General features: G+C 39.3%; 1 protein-coding gene across 2 annotated transcripts in view; it reads left to right on the top strand.

The window, feature by feature from the left end:
• The first annotated feature begins 316 nt into the window (after nt 1-316).
• snap25b (synaptosome associated protein 25b) overlaps nt 317-24,888 on the top strand; it is a 59,358-nt gene continuing 34,786 nt past the window's right edge. For both annotated transcript variants that reach the window (XM_048190894.1, XM_048190893.1), the window contains exon 1: nt 317-463. The gene's annotated coding sequence lies outside the window, so the exon portion shown is untranslated. The remainder of the gene's footprint in view (nt 464-24,888) is intronic.

Consider the following 24,888-nt stretch of genomic DNA (forward strand, 5'->3'; position numbering starts at 1 on the left):
ATAACCACTGCTCTGAGGACACAATCTATTAGGTGATCCCAAAGGTCATTTACTAGAATGTTAAATGAAAAGGAAAATGCTTAATTTCACAATCCCAATAAATTATATGGAGCTAAAGAATCAAGCCCAAGCACTCCAATTGAACATACAGCAGGGATCAATGAGTGCTAAATCCCTAGCAGCCTCGCCCTAGTGCTAAGGGTTATTATGACGATAGAGAGGCTCGTCATCCTGGATGAGGGCGGGGTTATTAACACTTACTCCGGGGCTGTATGGGCACGCCCTAGTGTTGAGGGTCATTATGACGTCAGGGGGGGCACGCCATCTTTGATGAGGGATGAGGTTTTTTCACTCACTCACTCACTCACTCCAGAGCTGTGTGCACACGCATTAGGTGACCCAAATCAGTGCTGAAGGAGGCAAGGCGATAGTAACATCCCCAACGTGGTTCATCGAGTGCGAGGTAGGTGTTTTCCTTTTTTTTTCTTTTTTGCACGAGCTTTTGCTGTAGACGCTTAACTCCCACAGGTTTACTTTGTTAATTTTTGTTATAGTGTAATTTGCGTTTTTATGTTCGAAGAAGTTTCGGGGATATATATATCAGAGCTGGGATTGAGCGGTTGAAAGCGTCGGGTCGTGCTCATGCCTGTTTTTCAGAATTTCAGAACCATGGAGAGCGCGCGTTAAGAGACGCGCGCCAAAACAGTAAAATAGGCTGAACAAGCACTAAACTAGTTATTTTAACACCGAATTAATTATTTTGTGGAAGTCAAGCCTCCATAGTACAAAGAAACTGTCTTCTTTCGAATTAATCATAGATGTGTCCTAGTTTTTGAGCAGATTGAAATCATGAGAATGTCCGTTTGCGTTATGAAATGAATGTTTACTCAAACAACAAGTACGGCTATTCTGAACTGTATTTGCAACTGTAGGGGGAAAAAAAGAAAAGATTTTTCCAAATAATGCTAGAGTGTGCCTTGAAGTCATGCTATAGTAAAAACCTCTTAATTGGTTAAATATAGTTTAACAAACAAACAAATAAATAAATGAGAAAAACGTACAAATCACCATTTAATTTATGGCAAAAGGTAATTTCCTGTGTGAAGCATCACATTATATGAATTTTATTTAAAATGTTAATTTAATCTCTTTTTTATACTTTATTTGTTTTTCAGTTTATGTGAATTGTATTGTTTTGTATTGCATTTATTTTATGTATATATTATTTATAGCATTATTCTGTGATTTTAATGAAGGTGCTTATTATTTGTGTTGTTAACACTGTGCTCTGTTATAATTGTCCACAACTGATGGAGAGGCCAGTTTTGATTAACCTTTAAGTCATTAAGTTGCATTTTACAGTAAAAACTGATTTTAGTGGCTCATATATATTAGCATTACACTATTTAATGACATACAGTCAGAAAAATGCCATACCATAATGCCTGTAACATCGTCGCTGTCAATCAAGATTATTATTTTTTTTATATATATACATTTTTAAATAAGCTTACCCTCCATGCTGTTGTTTTCGAGGCTGTAACCTCATAAAGCAATACTACAATTATTGGTATAATATATGATTTTATAAGTTTGCTGATAGATGATAAACATGATTGAAGTCACAAATCATGCAATAAAATACAAACATGTAACCAAATACATCTTTTTGGGGGGGATTTACAGGTTTAGCTGTTCTCTATATCAATCAACGCTGCCAAAAGTTTATCACACCTCTCCGTGTGCAGTGAGCCAACAGACATCAATTGTTCAAGCAGAGCCTTGGGACTTGTAATGTTGGCACTGTTCTTCTGTTTTGGGGGGAAGTAGCCAGTACAGATTGCATAACTGTTTATCTAGGCCAGGGTGTGTTTTCTTCGTCATCAGGTCTGTTTACAGCTTTATATCTTCCAACAGGATGTTGGCACCGAATTGTTCCCTCAGAGAGGCTGGTGACACTGAACAGAAAGACACTTTGTTTTAGGGTTCATGTGTGGATGTTTGAAGAAATGTGTCAGATTGTTGCTTTATTTTTAGTTTAGTGACAGTATGATCCAGTTTTAGAAAATAACTGAAGCAGGTGCAAGTGAAATTTTGATGGCACACTCTACCTGTATGCATTCTCTTCCAAGGGACAACACAGCATGAAGTCTAGCACTGCTTTCCTAACACAAGGTGTTTCAAAAGATGTGATGTATTTCTCTAGAAATGATTTGGAGCGTTATATACAACCTTGAAAGGGAAAATTAACTGCTGTTTACCTAATGTTTCAAGATGAAATTTCTCTAAATCACTTTATATTGTGTGGTTGAGCACCGATGTTACATTGTGACTTGTACAGACACATCACATCAGTCAGAGATTATGATATAACACGTTCCTTAGGCTGCATATGACTTTATTGGCCGCGTGGAAGGCGCCGTATGTCAAACAGTCAGCATACAAATTGTCTGTTCGCTGTAATGTTCTCTTCCCTTGATGACTTTCATGATGACTAATGCCATCCATGCTGTGCATACGGGCTGTGCACATGACAGGCTCATGTTCTGCTCTAGGCGTGCAATGCTAACATGTTCAGACTCCTCTGTAGGGTCAGAGAGATAGTTAGCAGTCCACATAAATGACTGTGGCTGGTGGCTTTAATGGATGGCTTCATACAAGCTACCTCCGCTCCATCAGATTAGTACACTGGGCTTTATCCCTTCCTGAATGGGACACTCACTTTGGTTTTAAAGCTGTAATCCCCTCTGGTAAAGATGATTGCTTTGAACCTCACGAACGCTGCTGCACTACACAGCCAACGCTCTGACACAAATATGACAATTATATAATCGTGAAGTTTTCGAATAATCATTCCATACTTTAATTTTTATTTTTTTTGGTAGCATCTTTCAGCAGGTTTTGTAGCGTGCTTTTGGGTCGCGTCACTTGTCTGTGTGCAATCTTTGGCATTTACCCAGAATAGCAACATTTTCTAAGGGCAGACTTTCATCTTTTTTTCTTCTTTTCAAAAAAAGGATGTGGTCTTTGATAACATAGGACATTTCACGGTTTGTTCTTTGTAACCGTATCATATCTGCTGTGCCTCTTATGCTCGTCACGGGGCAAAACATGGGTTGCATCCTTTAAACATATGTTCAACCTGCTTTTAATGTTTTTGCTCCTTCTGCATGTCACGTTGTGTTGTCATTGCAGGCTGGCCTTAAAGGGATAGTTCACCCACAAATTACAATTTTGTCATTACTTACTCACCCTCAAGTTGTTCCAAACCTGTATGAATTTCTTTCTTCCGTTGAACACAAAAGAAGATATTTTAAAGAATGCTGGTAACCAAACAGTTTATTAGGGGCTTTTGCACTGGAGGAATCTTTTCATAGTTCCTAGAACTATTGGCTGAAGTATCCAGAGTTTGCTGTGTTCGAACCACAGGAACTAGGAACGATTTTAGTTCTAGGAACTCCTTTTGGGGGAACTATATCAGCTCCTGCTTCAGAGTAGGGTCTAAACCAGCACTATAGGAACTATCAGTGACGTGAGTGTACTAGTGTTGTCACGATACCAAAATTTTGACTTCGATACGGTACCTAACTTAAATATCACGATACCGATACTTAAACGATACTACGGCAAAAAACTAAAACAGCAGGAAAAGTAAATAAATAACACATATGACAGAACTTCTTTCTTGATACTTCTGGATTTGAGCTTCATTGCTGTGAAGTTAGTGTTAGATTTAATATCATTTTTAATGTTTATTATTTTCATGCTCAAAATTGTAAATTATTTGCTGTTAGGCTATGCTTTTTTGCTGTTTTTTTATACATGTAGGTGTTTTTGACAGTAAGATTATTGTAAAAATTAGATTACTGTAAATACTTAGAGCAATGTTATTAAAGCATAAATTGGTTTAAAATAACCGTATATACCCTTCACATATTTATGTATTTTTAAATTAATTTTATTTTTGCAACCAGATATCACTTATTAAAGTTAGACTCAATAATACACCTCAGGTCTGCTTGCACGAGTAAAATAAATAAAAAACACTCATTTAATGTTTGAGAGCATAAAAACATAATGCTGGTAATCACATTCACTAACCTGTCGCTCTTTAAATTCTTTGTACAAATCGGGATGTTTGATGGCAAGATGCTTTTGACTCCCTTCGCTTGCGTTATTTTGTAACATCTTTTGCAGACGGGCTTTGTGGTGTCCGTGGGCTTGCCCTGACTGTCGGCAATGTAAGCAAAATAATGCCATATTTCGCTTTGTGCATCTGCTTTCTCAACAATTTGTGGATGGTCTGCAAGAGCACCTGTATTTGCAACCATACCTCTCGTTGAGAGGAATAAACGCGCTCAATTTGCCTTAGAAGCAGCGCGCTGCACGCACACTGCCCCCTGCTGTCGCACATTAGGAAATACAGCAGGCACTCAAAGTACCGGTACTAATAAAATGAAGAACCGGACCGTTTTTAAAAGCAGGGTATCGCGATACCTTTCTAGTACCGGTATATCGTGCAACACTAGAGTGTACGTTGATTGGTCAAACGCATGTCAAACACCGGCAACCGGCATTTTTAAAAAGCCGTGTAAACATATTTACTTCACGAACATGGGAAACAGCTATAACGGTATTTACCTGTTGTCTGCAGGGTTGTGTTCTTTTCTCTGACTCGATGATATGTAATACTTAAAGTTGGTATAGGAGATTTCATCTCTTAACCCCACTTTTTGCTCTTTTAGTTGTGTAAATTGTGTGTTTACATTATCACGAAACCCACGACACACAACAAACACAGCGTCTTCCGTTCACCGGTTTTTAGCGTTTGTAAATGCCGTGTCTAAAGACGCTGCTGTCAGAGTTCAGAGTTCCTATTCCTGGTGTGAATGCAACCAGGAACATGGCCCAAATTAGTTCCTATAACTGAGTTCCTAGAAATATTCGGTGCGAAAGCCCCTATTGACTTCCAGAGTATTTTTTTTCTTACTATGGAAGTCAATTGGTGCCGATAACTGTCTGGTTACCAACTTTCTTTAAAATATCTTCTATTGTGTTCAGTGGAAGAAAGAAGCTCATACAGGTTTGGAACAAGCTGAGGGTGAGTAAGTAATGACAAAATTTAAATTTTTGGTTAAACTATCACTTTAAAGTCGAGAACAAGTCTTAGGAGGTCATTGTTTGTCAAATTTTCTCAATTTCTTTTAGTGCCTTTCACAATTACTTTGCACATTTTTATGCTTTTAATGTCATCCGCAACCCGTTTTATTTCAGTATTTTTGAATGAAATATGACTTCTCATTTATATGAGAAGAAATGTAGATTGAGACTTTATTTCGTCCCTTGGGAATTGTTGAATTTGGCTTGTGAAAAATATACTATTTGGAGCTGAGCAGTTGGAGGGGAGAGGTTTCAAAAGTAAGACAGATTCATGATAATAGGTGAAAAGGAATATAGTTGCAGAGGCAGAACAGGATATTAGTTTTTGATTAAAGATTACAAAGACAAGCATTTTATTTTATTTCAAATAACATGTACTGATGCTTTGTGCATACCAAGACTAGGAATGTGCACTGAGAAAGTAAATAGAGTTGTTCTACATTACAATTTTACTATTTCATAGTTTTAATAGTGATCTACATATGTTGTTTATAATGGCATATGGTCTGTGGCTTCTTATGGTACAGTGTTTTTTGGCCTAGTTTTTTTGCTGCTGCATGTTTTATTCACCCTTTCTTCAGCTTTAAAATTCCTGCCATGGATTGTACACGGTCTCACGGACTCTAACAGATTTTGCATTGATATTGCTGTAGAGTTTTATATATTGAGCCCCAGTCACACTCTGGATATTGTTAAGTATGTGTTGTCGCTCCTCTTAAAAGCTTAAAAGGTGAGAAGTTCATATCTTAGAGGAAATATAATGCATTGGTATACAGTTTATCAAAACGGTGTGCGTTTGAATGGTTATACAGATCCTTTGTTGCAATTTGAGCTTTATTCATGACTTCCATGCACAAAGCCTTTAAGAAAATTAATTGTTCTTCTCCTGAGAATACCTCCTCTGGCACACTAAAAGTGTTCCCTCCTTTTATTAAAGCTATTTGATACATAGTCAAGAAAGCAGATAACATAATGTGTAATAAAAAACAGGAATTACCGAACACAAATAACTCTGCCTGTGTCAGAAATGAATTCCACCTTTCTGCATCACCTTTGGTTGCCGTCCCCATACTTGCCTTTGGCAAGGAGAGAGAAAATAGACTCATAGCACAAATATGTCCCTAGGTTAAACTCTCCATTTTTCCACTGATTTAGGACCAATTCCCCTCCCACGGATTCTGTCTGCAAACATAACGAGAAAAATGCAAATCCAATGTCAGATTTTGTTTACAGACACAATATCTCCAAAGCAACACGTAGGAGCATGCTGGTTTGGAGCTCTCTGATGAAGAAAGTTTCTCAGTGGAGGGCCAGCCACTGCTTCAGGGACTCTCCTTGATCCTGGGATCAGGGTTTTAATGGAGATAAGCCTGTGGTGTGTTAGAGGCATTGCCCGGGGTTTTAAGGGTCATATGTGACCAGATGGTCCCTTGCGAACTGAGCAGAATGAAGCCATGCATCTGAGCATGGGAAATCGTGGGATGGTATTGGAGGGTGGGACCGGGTCAGGTTAAATATGTTTGACATGGACATTTTGGTCACAGGGGTCACCGTAGAGCTTTAGAATTACATTCCGTTTGCTTTCTCTGGTGTTTGTTTTGTATATGTAGCTGTGTATTTTAATAGATTTAATTTTGCATGCAACATATCGTCGCTGTCCGATGAAAACCACGTATGTCCATTTTGCCGATTTTGAGATTTTTCGACGGATTGAATGTCCAGGTTCATTTCCGTATACAGTATGCTTCACATATCTAAATGGCCAATGAAAAGTTGTGAAATCATGTCATCTGATTTTCACGTATATCCATTTGGTGTCAAAGCTGTCAATCCACGCAGCGTATCTCCCGCCCTGTGGAAGCATCTCGCCGGTCTCGTGAAGTTTCATCGAAGCTCAGCACTGGATAGCCGAATAACACTGTGAAGTAAAGTATCAGCAAACGTTTGTTTTTGACAACTGTTCTCAAGTAAACGTTTCCCCCCTGACGCCAGACGTACGTCTAGGAGTGACAAAATTACGGTAGGACTGTGCAAACAAAGTATCTGTCTAGCATTACCATGTCAGTGTATTGATTCATTGTCCCTTCATAGTTTGCAAGAGACATTTAATAAATTTATAATTAATATTAAATAAACTAAGCGTATTTAATAAACTACGACGTAGGCTATTTAATAAACTGAGCGTATTCATCTGTCAATATGAAACGCGACTTGGCCATTCTAATTAATGATCGGAAGAACGCGTATCGACCACCGTTACTGTAAAATATGCACGTATGTCCATTTAAACTAAATTTTGGTCAATTGTGGATTATATCACTACACTGGCAAGAATATGGTTACATGTAAAGATGCCGTACCAAGTATGACAACGCTACATTCAACTGCTTTTGAAATACGGTGTTTTTTTCACTTCCTGAAAAGTAACCGTTTTGGACATACGTGAGTTTCATCGGGCAGCGACGATATACTTTGTAAAGAGTTACTTATATTATAGGAGATGTTTTTTCCCGTGCTGATATTCTTGAAGGGCTCTTAAAAGCATGAAATGGGGCTTATATTTTTTCCCCTATCTGCTGCCTTTGATGTCACAGCTCAGGATAGTCACTTGTGAAGGGTTTGAGACTGTCTTTGAATGAATAGACTAACGGATAGCTCTCTCGAGGTATTATCAGTGTCCTTGGTTGAAACATATTAATGAAATGTGAAAAACATCCCTGTCAACAAAATGACGGTCACCTCATCATCTTTAAAAGATAAAGTCATAAAATATGATATATAAGTATTCAGACACCTTGAACATTTCATTCATTAATTCAGTTTATTCACTATAGTTTAAAAAAATGGTAATAAAATATGACAAGATCTCAGAGGTAAACTGTGTCAGAAAAAAAATTATCTTAATTATGTCAGATAACACTTAAGCAAAACATGGTCAGGTCAAATGTTTCTGAATAATTTTTGGTTTAATTTTTTTTAATCAATTTTACTGGTAGTCCACTGTATGAAGAATTTGTGGGTATAATATGTCACAGTTTACTTTATTTTGCTATCCTCACTTTCATAAATGAACTATAGTGTCCTGCAACCACTAGTAAAAAATATATAAAAAATATCAAAAATGTCTGAATAATTTTTGGTTTGACTATATATATATATATATATATATATATATATATATATATATATATATATATATATATATATATATATATATATATATATATAATGTATTATATTATGTATTACATAGTTGATTGTAATATAATATTATTATATTAAATATAATTTTTTTAAGAATATCTTGGCCACTATTTTTACTATTTACAATATACTGAAAGTGAAGGAATACTGGGACTGTCAAACTCCAAAATTACAAAAAATACAGACTTTTGAAGCAATAAAAGCTTTTGTTTGAGAAAATTAAGCCATTATTCAATGAAAAATCAAACTTATTCATTCAAGCTTGAAATCCCCAGCTGTCATTCATTTTAATTGCATGGAAAAAAAGTATGTGTGTGTTCCAGAGAGAAAGCCATGTTAAAATAGCTTTGAATGTATAAACAGAATTTAGAGTCTAAACTAATTGTGTGATTAATATTTAGATATAAAATCATGTATAATATTACATACCACTACATAATCTGGTGCTGTTTATTCCTAGTGCACTATAAGAGCCATGTTCATGTTCAGCCCAGTGTCTCCACACAAAAACAGTGTTACATTAATAATCTTGACCTCATAGTTCTCAGTGAATAATGTATGTCTGTAGTGCACTGTGAAGGCAGAGACAGATGTGACAGTGTATAGCACTGACATTTCCACTGTCCTTGACATAGAAACAGCTGCATCTGAAGACCCACAATGCACTTCCGAAGACTTCACCACCCTTTTAATGCTACAAGCTATTTGTCTTTAAAGAATTTAAAGTATAATTTTAAATTCAGCGAAATTAGAAACTGGAGGCCATTGTGATGTTAATGATGGAAAACATCAAAATAATGGGAAATGTTATAATATCCAAGCTTTCTTTTATTGCAAATCTTTTTTATAAGAGCGTGGGGAATATCATATGGGAAAACGTATTGTTGGAATAACGGTTTTAATGCATTTTACTGAAACAAAGAGGAGCAGCTATACGTGACATCCTCTCCATCACAGGGCTGAGATCATGATCGTGCCCTACTTTCAGAGTCGACTACGCCTCTCAACGCCGAGCGTGATTAATGTGTTTCTCTGTGTTTTCCAAATGGAGGTATTATATCAGCCTTAACTGAAATTCTGTTGACATTAGGAAATTAACACTGCCAATTCACTTCCTGCTAACATACCTCCTCTGGAGTTACAGGATTCAATTCTCCTGACATTTTCGTAATTTTAGACGTGTACGTTTGGGGACTGGTTATAGCCGATCGGCGTAAACGCCAAAACAGCGGTCTGAGGAATGGAAACTATCGACTTCGTGACAGCTACATTCAAATATTTAATCACACACTTCGCAGACGGCTGACTCATGCTAACTACCCTACTTCTCAGGTTTTTTATCACACCTTGGAGAACTGTTGTCTTCTGGAAGGTGTCGGAACGGCTGATTAGGTTTGATGAGCTGTGTTTTTGTAATGAGCAGGATTTAATAGTTGATTATTAGAGAGAACAGAGCTCTCAGGGGGTTCAATGGTGTTGATTTTTGCTTCTTCTGACCATTTTCCATGGTGCAATTGAGGCAATCTATTTTTAAAGGGATAGTTCACCCAAAAAAAAAAGAAAATTATGGCATCATTTACTAACCCTCCTGTCATTCCAAATGAGCATGACATATTTTTTCCATGGGATACAAAGGCAGATGTTTTAATGGAGTTTTTGATTATGATTTCACTTTTTTAACTTTAGTTAGTGTGTAATGTTGCTGTTAGAGCATATACAACATCTGCAAAGTTACAATACTCAAAGTTCAATGCAGAGGGAGATATTTTCTTTTAAAGAATTCTCTGTTTAAGGACTACAACAAATGGCTGGTAGGGACTACACCGAGCTTCTTCCCGGGTCCAGATGCATTGTAACTTCTTCCTGAGTCTCTCCATCAGTGTCCGACTCCGGTTTGAACAATGTAAGGCTGAACACCGTTACTGACAATCGTCATTTTGGCTGTGTGAGATTCCCCAGCTTTGTTGTTGTTGAGCAACTGAAGCACGAGCTGTTAAAGCTCCGCCCTCTTCTGGAAAGGGGGCTGGGAGCAGCAGCTCATTTGCATTTAAAGGGACTTGGGAAAAGCGGCGTGTTTTTTCTCACACCCAAATACGGGGAAATTCGACAAGCTATAGTAAATGATCTGTGGGGTATTTTGAGCTGAAACTTCACAGACACATTCTGGGGACACCAGAGACTTATATTACATCTTGTAAAAGGGGCATTATAGGTCCCCTTTAAAGAACATTCACACTGTTAGTTTCTATACTGTATAAAATAAAGGTTCTTGATTGGCATTTATGGTTCCATGAAGAACCTTTAACATCCATGGAAACGTTCAATTGCACAAAAGGTTCTTTATAGCAGAAAAATAGATAAAATGTTCTTTACACACACACACAAAATGGTTCTTTTAAGAACTGTTCACTGAAAGCTTCTTTGGGAAACCAAAAATGGTTCTTCAATGGCATCTCTGTGGAAACCCCCCTTTAGGACCTTTATATCTCTTATCTCGATGTGAAACAAGATGGATAGATTGGAATGGAGAGAAATCTGTTTTCTAGGGTTGGATGGTTCTTCAGGTTGCTTGGTAACTTGCAAATTACCCTATACTTGTCTGTGCTGTTTGGATGTCCCACAATTTTCTCTTTCTCTCCCTATATATTTTTTGCCCTTCACTGTGCCTTATTGTTATTTTGAGTTGGTTTGCGAATTCAACATTTAGATATGTCTTATTTGAAACCTTGTTTGTAAAAGTTTGGTTTTGATTTCCATTGTTTCTCCTCTCGTTCCCCCCCTCTCTTTCCTGGTTGTCATGGTTATCAATCTTCAAACTGAATGGGATTTGCAATCTAATGGCTGTCTAGGGAATGTGAGATCAGGTAATGGGAGAAGAGTGGAAAAACCTTTGCTTTTACTGACATACAGGGAAGTATCAGCTTCAGGATGGGAGGTCACAGCTGGAATATCCTGTGATGCGGTTTTGCGTGGAATTTGATCTGATTATGCTGCATATTAAGGGAACATTTGGTGTGGCATGAGACTAAATCATGCATAAAGGCACTTCTGCAAGAGTAAACATCACATACGACTATAATTAGTCCCGTGTCTGTGCCAGATAACACGGTGCTGGATGTGTGGAGCAAAATCTTTAAAAGTTTCGCCTTGGGTCACAGCCAGTTCCTGTAATGCCAAGCGAGATGATCTCAAATGTTTTTACAGAGCATATATACATTAACGGCTGTATTATATAAAATATTTATGTAGAAATACACTAAATTATTATGTATTATACACAATCTTTATTCTTTATACAAATTTTTTATCTGGTCTAACCATAAATATATATATGTGAAGACTTCAGATGCAAAAACCTCTAAGTCTGCCTGACATTTTTCTTTTAAATGAGCATTTTTATCAGGCAAGTTCAGTAATTTCCCTTTAATGGCAATGAAAATGTTATTAGTCAGTTATTTAAATGCCATATTTTAAAAAATGCCACTGATAAGAGTAAAATTAAAATCATAAGAATACTCATTTAAAGGAAAAAATGTCAGACGGACTTAGAGGTTTTTGCATCTTAAGTCTTCACACACATGTATGTATGTATATATATATATATATATATATATATATATATATATATACACAAACACACACACACACACATAAATACACACACTGTTATATATATTCAGTAACATTAAAATCAAACCTACACAAAAAACATGAAAGATAGTACTTGAATGTACAGATCAGAAGGCACAATATTGTAAATTGTCATGATTTTTATTTTTATTTAATTTATTAAATTCATTTTATTTAAAAATGAATAATAGTTACAATAAATAGTTATAAAAAAGAATCACAATTGATTGAGAACCACGCTAGTGTTAGCACCAACACATTTATTCATTTACATTTACATTTATTCATTTTGCAGACGCTTTTATCCAAAGCGACTCACAAGTGAGGAATACAACTATGACACAACTATAATACTTGAATGTGGGTAAGTTTGATTTAAAAAAAAAAAAAAAAAGCAAAACGCTGAAAAAATCATGTTACAGCATGCATAAGCAATGCTTTTATCATTTGCTTCTGCTTCTTTTTTGCCTGTGTTTTGATCCTGAGATTCTCTACTTTTTCAATAGATGCATAATAGCGCCCCCTACCATATAAGAGCGAAAACATGGAAAGCCTGAAAATTCCAAGTAGGGCTCGCTTTCATTGAAAGAAATCTCTCATTCATATACATGCACTTGGACTGTCAATTAAACACATTAATTCTTTCCCCAACATTGACGGAATTTACAAGAAGCTTCTTGCTGCAAACTGCGGTGGACATCCAACCCGGCCCACATGCAAGTGTGACGTCAGAAGCCACGCTCATGCCCAATACGTCACCTCGTGACTCCCCACTAAACCACCTCACCAGAAATCCTGCCCTGCGGGTAATTTCATTGGTTACAGTGATGGGTAGGTTTAGGGATCAGTGTTTGGTGTAGGCAATCAGTACTGTGATTGACATGCAGGGTTGCAGGGTGTCATTGGCCTAGCTTCTGAAGTCACACCTGGATGTGGGGTTTGGGGTTGGATGTCCACCGCAGGCTGCAGCGAGACGCTTCTCGAAAATTCTGTAAATGGCGGGAAAAGAGTTAAAGGTGCCCAAGAATGCTTTTTCACAAGATGTAATATAAGTCTAAGGTGTCTCCTGAATTTGTCTGTGAAGTTTCAGCTCAAAATACCCCATAGATTTTTTTAAATTAATTTTTTTAACTGCCTATTTTGGGGCATCATTAACTATACACTGATTTTTTCAGCGCGCCGCCCCTTTAAATCGCGTGCTCCCTGCCACACGAGCTCTCGACTATATTACAGCGCATTTACAAAGTTCACACAGCTAATATAACCCTCAAATGGATCTTTACAAGATGTTCGTCATGCATGCTGCATGCATGCTTCGAGTTATGTGAGTAAAGTATTTATTTTGATGTTTACATTTGATTCTCTATGAGTTTGTGGCTATGCTCTGTGGCTAACGGCTAATGCTACACTGTTGGAGAGATTTATAAAGAATGAAGTTGTGTTTATGAATTATACAGACTGCAAGTGTTTAAAAATGAAAATAGCGACGGCTCTTGTCTCTGTGAATACAGTAAGAAACGATGGTAACTTTAACCTCATTTAACAGTACATTAGCAACATGCTAACGAAACATTTAGAAAGACAATTTACAAATATCACTAAAAATATCATGCTATCATGGATCATGTCAGTTATTATTGCTCCATCTGCCATTTTTCGCTATTGTTCTTGCTTGCTTACCTTGTCTGTGCACAGATCCAGACGTTAATACAGCCTTTCCTTGTCTAATGCTCAAACATGGGCTGGCATATATGCAAATATTGGGATCGTACATATTAATGATCCCGACTGTTACGTAACAGTCGGTGTTATGTTGAGATCCGCGTGTTTTCTGGAGGTCTTTTAAACAAATGAGATTTACATAAGAAAGAGGAAGCAATGGGGTTTGAAACTCAATGTATGTCATTTCTATGTACTGAACTCTTGTTATTCAACTATGCCAAGATAAATTCAATTTTTCATTCGAGGGCACCTTTAATGTGTTTAATTGACAGTCCATGTATATGAATGAGAGGTTTCTTTCAATGAATCTCATAAGGTGTTCTAAGTGAATTCAACAGAAGGGGCGGGAGTCAGGATGACACAGTACACTTGGAGTAAAGAGAGCCAATAGACCATAAATCCTCTTTGAGTGGTGGGTTTAATCTGTGGCCCTCTGTCATCTGGCATGGCCGATGTGACGCAGCCTGACGGGTTTAATACACATCAGGCAGCAGGTCTCTGGAGGGGACGGCAGTTCGATCTTCTTTGGAGGATACACTGAGATGTTGAGTGACAGGCTCTGTTTAACTCACTGATCTCTAACATCCATTTCTTTTTGTGGACTCTCATTACCTCACATCGTGTTGAATGCTCAATGAACAATTTGCCCTTCATCAAGCCGTCTTTTTTTATTGTATATTTCATCATTGCAAGCTATTCTTAACTGTGCAGGGTGACACATCCTGCCGAGCAATGTGCCTTTGGGATTTGTACTGGGATGTGTTAAAAAGAAGCACCTGGTCTTTTCTTTGTCAGCACTTACCTTATAATGCTTGCAACAAGATTTAAGATTTACTTAAAAATGTGCTCATTTGAGGTTAATCTGTCATCACAACGAGCTCCAAAAAATACATGAATCTTACATTAATTTCATTAGTATTCTCAATACTTATACACTGTACTCTCTCTCTCTCTGTATATATATATATATATATATATATATATATATATATATATATATATATACAGTATATCAGATTCTGTTGCTTTATTTTTGGGTATGATTTTTTTTTCTATTTTATAGATGCATTAATATCTCAAAGTCAGACTCAGTTGGATGCTGTTTATCACATGTTGTAAATGTTCTGTGAAAATGTCAGATCACTCTGAGTACTCAGTGTTAATTATTCTGCTTATTTTATATTCATAATAGCAGATGAGTCATTAATGTGGTTTTGGTCTGCCGTTAACATTAAGCATCACATTTCGAGGGTCGTTTTTGCATCAGCTCTTATCAAAGGTGTCTGTGAAAAATCTGCTAAAACGTTGAACTGACTGTTGTTTGATGCAGAAATGAAATTATGTGTCCTTTTCAGTCGAGATGGATTTGATGCCTGCATCAATATATTTCAAAACCAAGCCTTTTGAACCATGTTTTTGTTCAGTGCTAGTTCAGGTCTTTATTTATAATAATCATCAAGATTCATCACCATCACAGTGAATACAAATGGAGAAGGCAAATGTTGTTTAGAGACAACAGCATGACAACAGCCATATGCAGAGACACTAAAGGTTTTTTTTCTCTCTCAATGAAATGGATGTATAGTTTTTGTAATTTGTGCAACATAATGGTATGCTTTCATTAATGAATATAAAAATGCAATTTCCTCCAAAATAATAATAATAAGACACATGGTATATAATAGAGTGGTGTTGCTGATTTCTATGTGGCCAAAGTTCAACAAACCTATTTCTCAATGTCAAGGTTGCAGTATATATCAACCTTGTACTTGCCCTTCACGTCAGAGGTGGTTTGCACAACACAACACAACACAACACTTGCCAAAGGGCTAAATGAAGTGACCTTTTGCATGCAATGTGCAGGCCCTTAAATTGGTATATTTGTGTGGTTTGGTTAATACAAATGTTTTCATTAAACCTTCATTCTTGGTTTTCACTCAGAAATCGAAAAAGATTAAGATTCATGCCCATGAAGGTTTGCAAAGTCTCAAATGGGAAAGTATCACTATGTTTAACATTTTAACTGCTATAAAATGCACTGTAGTTGAGTAAAAATTGGCCAAAATTGATTCTGAAACAACAGTCCACGTCTGTTTTCCTGTCTGGATTACAGGAAAAGCAAAGTACGCAGTTGCCAAGTTTGGGTGGCGATGTAGTTTTTCTCTCGGGGTGTGGATTAGCTGGTTTGGCGGATAAGCCACGTCCTTGAAGAACAATGATTTACAAGATGGCCTGTGCATCCATGGCATTGTAGAGACAAGGCTGGAAGAAAATGCTCGCCAATGAGAAAGCCATTGCTCTTGTTCGCTATCAGACACATCATCCATTATTAATGGAATACTGAATTAGGATGGCTCAGGAGAGATAGTAATGGAGTGAGAGATGGAGAGAAAGCACATTGATGCGACTGACACTGTATACAGTGTAACAGGACCTCTAATTTCTTGTTTATCACCTGGAGAAGATGCAGTTTCCATTGCACCCTTTGAGAAAAATGTTCCTTCTCAAAGACCATACAAGCTCACTTCTGTTGGATGTTGCTTTAAGAATTAATATTTTAGGTGCACGTATGCTTATATTTGCACTTTCAACCTTGTTTTTGCATAACTGTAAGTTGTGTATTTAAAGGAATATGTCTTTTGTGATGCTTGTAAAGATTTAAAGCAATATGAATCCAAATAAAATAAATGCTTTGGGGTCGGTACGCTCTATTACACTCATCAAGGCGTTATTTATTTGCTCAAAAATACAGTAAAAACTAGGGATGCACCAATACCATTCTTTAAAGACAGAGTATGAGTACCGATATTTTTTTTCTGGTACTCGCCGATACCGATGCCTATACATTTATATATATATATATATATATATATATATATATATATATATATATATATATATATATATATGCTAATGAATGTAGGACAGCTTCTTATTATTACTCCAATGAAAAAAGTTCTAATTTTTATGTGCTTGTCACAAACTTAAAGCACAAATTTCACAGTGTCCAATAACCTTCAAAGGGCATAATTACCAAAGTCATAATAAAAAACAAAAACAAACATCAAGTCTTTTTTAACCTTTAATATACTGACACATATCCTTTTTTCACCCACCTGTTTACATCCACTAAAGCCAAAGGACTGTTTTTACGTGAGATACTCCACACAATGTACATTTTGACAACTATTTGTGCATTTGACCATTCAGGCACAAGGAGAACTGATCGCACGCTGTCCGAGAGAACTGGGATCGCGCGCAAGAATGAGAGAGGGAGTGTGTGCGAGAGAGAGAGCGCTTCTGGTCTGTGTCATTCAGCGCGATTTGCATGCAGTTCGCAATGTGTGGGTTGTCATCATTAATTTTGAAGTATTTCCACACCCCTGAGGCTGACATTGTTTCTGCTGCTGCCGCCGGTGTCTCTGTGTATGGAAAATTCTGTCAGTTACGTCACGTGAGGTATCGGTCTTTGGTATCGGGGGTATTTTTACGAGTACGAGTACAAGTACATGAGCTTGGTATTGGGCCCGAAACAATGGCCCGTGTATCCCTAGTAAAAACTATTGTGAAATATTATTGCACTTTAAAAATAAGTTGTTTTCTATTTTAATATATTTTAAAAGATCATTTATTTCTGCGATGGCAAAGCTTCCTTCAGAAATCATTCTAATGTGCTGATTTTGGTGCTTAAAGGGAGGTTTCACACAGTTTCTGCCAATCTCATGTTAATCTTAAGTACCTATAGAGTAGTATAGCATCCTTCATATCACCGAAAAGTCTTTAGTTTTATCATATTTATAAAAGATACATATGCTGTACCGAGTCTTTCCAAAGCAGAGCTTTTGTATAGAGATTGTCTGCAAGCTATCAATGGTCAGCTAAACAAATATATTTAAACACACGCAATACACCATCGCATTATCCATGGATAACTTTTGAATCACTATAATAAATATATAGCATATAGTGAATGATGAATAATGAATTTATGAATTCACTACGTTCGTATTGTTTAAATTATATGCGCTTAGGCACCTATTACCAGCAAAACAGACATTTGAAGCAGTTTTACTCACGACCTGCAGTTCCGACTCATGACCCCCTTTAAGAAACATTTCTTCTTATTATCTGTTGAACACAGCTGTGCTGCTTAATATTTTTGTGGAAACCATGATACAATTTTTCCGAATTCTTCAATGGATAGAATTTTCAAAAAGATATACAAATTCTGTCATGAATCTCTAGATGGCACAGACTGATAGGTCCTTAAGTCACCTGCTTGCAATCACATTATTCTCTATAGGGCACAGCTGATTGGTTCCTGCTGTGTCATAAGCTAATGAGCTTGTGTGCTCAACCTTCAAATAATTGGTCAGCATTTGCTGTAGCAGTTGCAGTGCACTTTCAGAAACCCTCCACCTTCCCCAGCTCCACCTGTATAGATCTGCTACAGGTAATTAATGTATGCTATATTGTACAGCAGCAGCATGTTTTAGCACATGTAGTTTAAAATATTCTGACTGACCCCCCCCAGCGTGAGTTTTTCAAGGCGACTGTTATTTAGAACACATCGCTTTATTGTTTCCCTGGTGAGGCGTCATTGCTTGTCATGTGACATGCCGCAGCCACAATAGCGCTGTATGACTGATGATCTGCTTTTATTTAATTTTTCCTTTTTTATTCAAATATTCTCAAATTTGTTAACTATAGCATGAAATATTCCAATATTCTGATTGTCAAATATGTGGAAGTGGATGTGCTTTGTTGTTTAAACACCTTTATAATGATCGCATTAGATCGCAAATGCGCGATGGGCGCCGCCATGTTAGTTTGCGCAGCGGCTCCGAGAATCGGATCTGTAGAATAGAATAGAGCAAAGAATAGATCAAACTTTAAAGATGCTTAAAACGAGTCGGGACTGTTATTGCTGCTTCCATAGACATCAGAGTGTATTTTACAAACTCTAAATGTATTGTTTTGTTAGTACTTATGTGTATTTAAATGTCTGAACCCCAAAATAAACATTATGTGGTTGAAAACACTGCATATTTGTGAAATATGAAAGGCACTGAGCGCGTCCGTCTCTGGCTCAGCGACAGCCACCGTGCGAAAAGCACATTTGAATTTAGCAGTCGATCACGTGATGCACTGATGTTTTAATCATGATCGTAAGCTCTATTAACCAGCCTAGACTGATTACACCAATGTGATTGTACATATCACAGGGTTTATATATAAAGTGACATCAAATAAAAATGGTCATGCTGCATTATTCACCCAGTTTTGTCAGTACAGTCATATTTCTGAGTGCATTATAAGTCAAGAAAGAGATGCATAACGTGATCCATGTATTCTGTGCATACAGAAAATGTGCATATTGTGTGCAGTATAATCCAGAAACAGCAAGAGATTCTGTACACAGCCCATGTCAATGATGTGTTTGGACAAGGTCATCTGTGACCTTCAAATTGAACCGTTACTAGTCGTAAATGTCAAGTTCAACAAGAGTGCTTTAAATAACCATCAAGTACTGTTGTTCTCTCCAGGGAGTACAGGGATGGACAACAAATCATCTGATATAGGTCACAGATGACTATAAAATTTCATTGGTTCATCAACTTTTTAAAAATTTGGTTTTACTAAGCTAAGGCGTTCGACAGAAAGAACAGCACACACCATGGCACACTCTCTAGGGAGTGTGTAATTATTTTTGCCTCAGTTTCTGAAAAATATTTCATTATTTTGTGTTAGATGGTGATGGATCCATCTACACCCCAGCAATTATTTTCAGACACCATTTACTACACTCACAAAAGAACAAAATAAAAGCATAATTCATTTTTCATGCGCTGCACTCTATGCTGTTTTATGGCCATGAAACATTAAATATCTGGCGAGTCATGAAGCAAAAATAGTTCTGATCCCACTGCTCGTACCCGATGGTAGATTTCAGCCTCTGCCACATAGAAATCAGTCTGCGTAGCACAGCATGGGCTTGACCTTAGCATCCTCACACATTATGAAATCACAATGACAAACTTTGCTGTAGGCTCCTGGGGTGCTTTTAGATTCATTTCTGAGCCATCAATTTCATCATGAATATCTGTCAGTACATCTTTATTTACTGTTGTAAGCTCATTTTAAGTTAAGATTTGCTTAGAAATTTCTTTACCCCCTTAAGATGAGGCTCTTTCTGAATGCAATTGGCACTTGAGGAGTCTTGATGATTACTTTTGAGGCGTTACATTTCCAGTGTGATAGTGAAAGTGTGAGACATGGCAGTTTGAGGTTTCCTCACAAATGATTCTTTTATAACAGCTTCTATAGAAAGAACTGGAATGAAAAAAGAGCTATTGAGGATGGCACAGGGAGTGGGAATCTTAATACCATATGTGCTCCATATAGACTGACCTATTTCCACTTTAATAGATTTGTATGTTTTCTTGCAATGCTGCATATATGCATATATTAACATGCTTTTGAGTTCATCCAGTCTCAAGAAAGATAAATATATACTCTGATCTATTAAAAATGATCTATTCCCTATAGATAACTTTGTATAGTAACTTTGAATAGTTTGATTCTGTTCACCAAAAACATTCATTCAGATTTGTTTGCTGATTAATTCTGTGATCATTACAACATAAGGTGGCGACAAGTGAGCGTCTGAGTGTTCTGAATGAGTCACTCTACAGATTCATAGCAGCACTAATATAAAATACATATTTTAAAAGGACAGCAGCTTAACGAAAAGTTTATTCAATTCCACTAGTGCTCCATCAGAGGAGACAGCTGAGAAAAGAGTCAGGCGGCAATTGGTAAAGTCACCGCATCACTACAGAAGCTCCGGTTGATATAGAAACAGTCAGTGTTCTGACATTCGCATTGGCTGATTCAGCCTGAAAAATGCATTTTTTTTTTTTTTTGGTCATGATTTGAGCATTTAGAAACAAAATTTATGAGACAGTTGTTGTGAAATTTCATTGGTGATTTCAAATAAGAAATTTAATCATATGCTTGGTGAACAGCTTTGGAGAATTTGATGTTTCCCCATTCAAAGATATAGGAGCTGCACTTGCATGTCTGAAATAGCTGTCTGAGAGGTATTTCAAAAATGGCCGCTGAGTGAAATAACTTGCCTTACAGGGACTTTGGTTTTAATCGTTGCACAAATCTTAGAAAGCTAAAGGTTGACAGCTTAAAAACTGCTTATATGATTAACTGACCAATCAGAGCAGATATTCAAATGAATCAAACTAAACTTGCATAATCAGTAATTGTCAGAGGTTACCATTCAAGCCAATCAGCTTTCAGTATCACATTAGTGTGTCATTTAACTCATGTGTGTTCAGTTAAAGGTGCCCTAGATTCAAAAATTGAATTTACCTCGGCATAGTTGAATAACAAGAGTTCAGTACATGGAAAAGACATACATTGAGTCTCACACTCCATTGTTTCCTCCTTCTTATATAAATCTCATTTGTTTAAACGACCTCTGAAGAACAGGCGAATCTCAACATAACACTGACTGTTACGTAACAGTCGGGGTGTACGCCCCCAATATTTGCATATGCCAGCCCATGATTGAGTCATTACACAAGGGCAGCCAGTATTAACGTCTGGATGAAAGGCATTAGACAAGGGCAGAACGTCTGGATGTGCACAGCTGAATCAACAGACTAGGTAAGCAAGCAAGAACAATAGCCAAAAATGGCAGATGGAGCAATAATAACTGACATGATTCATGATAACATGATATTTTTAGTGATATTTGTAAATTGTCTTTCTAAATGTTTTGTTAGCATGTTGCTAATGTACTGTTAAATGTGGTTAAAGTTACCATCGTTTCTTACTGTATTCACGGAGACAAGAGCCGTCGCTATTTTCATTATTAAACACTTGCAGTCTGTATAATGCATAAACACAACTTCATTCTTTATAAATCTCTCCAACAGTGTAGCATTAGCCGTTAGCCACGGAGCATAGCCTCAAACTCATTCAGAATCAATGTAAACATCAAAATAAAGACTGTACTTACGCGATTAGACATGCTGCATGACGAACACTTTGTAATGATCCATTTTGAGGGTTATATTAGCTGTTTGAACTTTTTTTATGTTGTTTAAGGCAAGCGCGAGCTTATGGGGAGTTGAGCACGGGCTCATTCCTAATTATGCCCCAAAATAGGCAGTTAAAAAAATGAATAAAAAAAAATCTATGGGGTATTTTGAGCTGAAACTTCACAGACACATTCAGGGGACACCTTAGACTTATATTACATCTTTTAAAAAAAGTTCTAGGGCACCTTTAAGACAACGGGTGAAGAGAAATTTTGAAATTAAGTCAAGATATTGATGAAGTCCAAATTAATAAATATAAATCTGCCCTAATGAAGGATGTGTTACGGTATGGTGGTGTAGAGATGAGGCAGATACGGATTTCCACAGTTATAGACAATACTTTAATCAACACGGGCAAGGAGTAACCAAACATACACTTAACATAAACAGAGAACGGACAAGGAGTGCAGGGAGTGAGTGCATTATAAAGGGAGTGCAGATGATTAAGTCCAGGTGCAGGTGATGAGTGCTGATGAGGAGCTGACGAGGGAAGTGAGTGCAGGTGTAGAAACAGGAGGATTATGGGAAATAGAGTCCAGGGGAACAAGGGATCTGTGACATTACCCCCCCCTCCCGGTAGGCGCGTCCTCGCGCCGTAGATGAAACAACCGGGAGGGGGGGCGGGCGCCCTGGAGACCTCAAGCTGGTGCAGGGGGAGGAGCAGACTGGAGTGGAGGTCTCCAGGGCAGGTTCAAAAGCCATGGCGGGTCAGGGGCTGAAGGCAGCCATGGCAGGTCAGGGGCCGAAGGCAGCCATGGCGGGTCAGGTGCAGCGGGCAGCCATGGCGGGTCAGGATCCGAAGCCTTCGAGACGTTGAGCCCAGTCGGCGCAGAAGGACCGGCGGGAGATGGCGGAACCAAAGGCTCTGCCGACCGAAGCGCAGCCGGGACTCCAGAAGGCCGCAGTGGAAGCAGTAGGACAGCCAACAAAAAGAACACCGGGGGGAGTGAGGAAGCCAACTGAAACTGAGGGACGGAGTGACGGAGCGGAGACGGAGGAGTGTAGTCCAGAGGGAAGGGCAGGCTGACGAGTGCACAAGGTGTGAGTGGAGGCAGGATGGATACTGGTGACGCTGGTGGACTGATGGGTAACGGTGGAGCAGAGGGAGGTTGGAGCCGGGGAGTAGGTAATCGCCCAGAGGTCCGAGGTGGAGATCTGGGCGAGGGGGCTTGAGGTGGAGGTTCAGTGTAAACATAAATGGATGGAGGTGGGAGAGGGAGGCAGGGAGGGAAAACAGTCTTAGAGCTGGCGGGTTCAGAAACACAGTTCATAGGGCAGTAAGCTCGGCGGCGGCTGGAGCGGCTGGCTCGTAGGCGGCGGCTGGAGCGGCTGGCTCGTAGGCGGCGGCTGGAGCGGCTGGCTCGGCGGCGGCGGCTGGAGCGGCTGGCTCGGCGGCGGCGGCTGGAGCTGCTGGCTCGGCGGCGGCGGCTGGAGCTGCTGGCTCGGCGGCGGCGGCTGGAGCTGCTGGCTCGGCGGCGGCGGCTGGAGCTGCTGGCTCGGCGGCGGCGGCTGGAGCTGAGGGCTCGGCGGCGGCGGCTGGAGCTGAGGGCTCGGCGGCGGCGGCTGGAGCAGAGGGCTCGTAGGCGGCGGCTGGAGCAGAGGGCTCGTAGGCGGCGGCTGGAGCAGAGGGCTCGTAGGCGGCGGCTGGAGCTGAGGGCTCGTTCATCCCCTCAAATCCAATTAAAATCCCCACAGGCACTGGAGCTGGCTCTGTGGGGACTGGAGCGGGCTCTGGAGAGACTGGAGCGGGCTCTGGAGAGACTGGAGAGGGCTCGTTCATCCCCTCAAATACAATTAAAATCCCCACAGGCACTGGAGCTGGCTCTGTGGGGACTGGAGAGGGCTCTGGAGAGACTGGAGCGGGCTCTGGAGAGAATGGAGCGGGCTCTGGAGAGAATGGAGCGGGCTCTGGAGACACTGGAGAGGGCTCTGGAGAGAATGGAGCGGGCTCTGGAGAGATTGGAGCGGGCTCTGGAGAGACTGGAGAGGGCTCTGGAGAGACTGGAGAGGGCTCTGGAGAGACTGGAGAGGGCTCGTTCATCCCCTCAAATACAATTAAAATCCCCACAGGCACTGGAGCTGGCTCTGTGGGGACTGGAGAGGGCTCTGGAGAGACTGGAGCGGGCTCTGGAGACACTGGAGCGGGCTCTGGAGACACTGGAGCGGGCTCTGGAGACACTGGAGCGGGCTCTGGAGACACTGGAGCGGGCTCTGGAGATACTGGAGCGGGCTCTGGAGATACTGGAGCGGGCTCTGGAGATACTGGAGCCGCTTTCTTCCTCCTTCTCCGCTTACTGGGCCCAGTAGAGGCATGTGGGTCCAGCATGGGGCAGGCAGGGAGTTTGCTGGAGGGGTATGCGGAGGAAGACGGAGGTTGACTGACTGGCCCGGCCAACCGTGTTTCTGGATGGACTAGAGACAGACACCCATCCAGAACCCAATCGACAAAAAATTTGGAGTCATTTAACCAAAAAATGGAATTTATAGTTTCGCTTAGGGAGAAACGATAATCGGGTTCACCAAAACGGATGGTGTCATCATCTAGTCCATCCAGAAACAGAGAGATCAAACATGCTTCAGGCCAGTCAGACAAAGAAGCAAGCTCAACGAACTCCTCCACATACCTCTCCAGCGAACGACCTACCTGCAGGAGCCCGATTAGGCGATCGCCAGATGACAGGGTGAGAGGCGTTGGAGGAGCTGGAGCCAGGGAGCCGGGGAAAGTCTCCATATTGTTCCTTTCTTTTTTTTTTTCCTGTGGAAATCCAGTCGTTATTGGTCCGTTCTTCTGTTACGGTATGGTGGTGTAGAGATGAGGCAGATACGGATTTCCACAGTTATAGACAATACTTTAATCAACACGGGCAAGGAGTAACCAAACATACACTTAACATAAACAGAGAACGGACAAGGAGTGCAGGGAGTGAGTGCATTATAAAGGGAGTGCAGATGATTAAGTCCAGGTGCAGGTGATGAGTGCTGATGAGGAGCTGACGAGGGAAGTGAGTGCAGGTGTAGAAACAGGAGGATTATGGGAAATAGAGTCCAGGGG

The sequence above is a fragment of the Megalobrama amblycephala genome, linkage group LG5, assembly GCF_018812025.1.
Source record: "Megalobrama amblycephala isolate DHTTF-2021 linkage group LG5, ASM1881202v1, whole genome shotgun sequence".
Lineage (NCBI taxonomy): Eukaryota > Metazoa > Chordata > Actinopteri > Cypriniformes > Xenocyprididae > Megalobrama > Megalobrama amblycephala.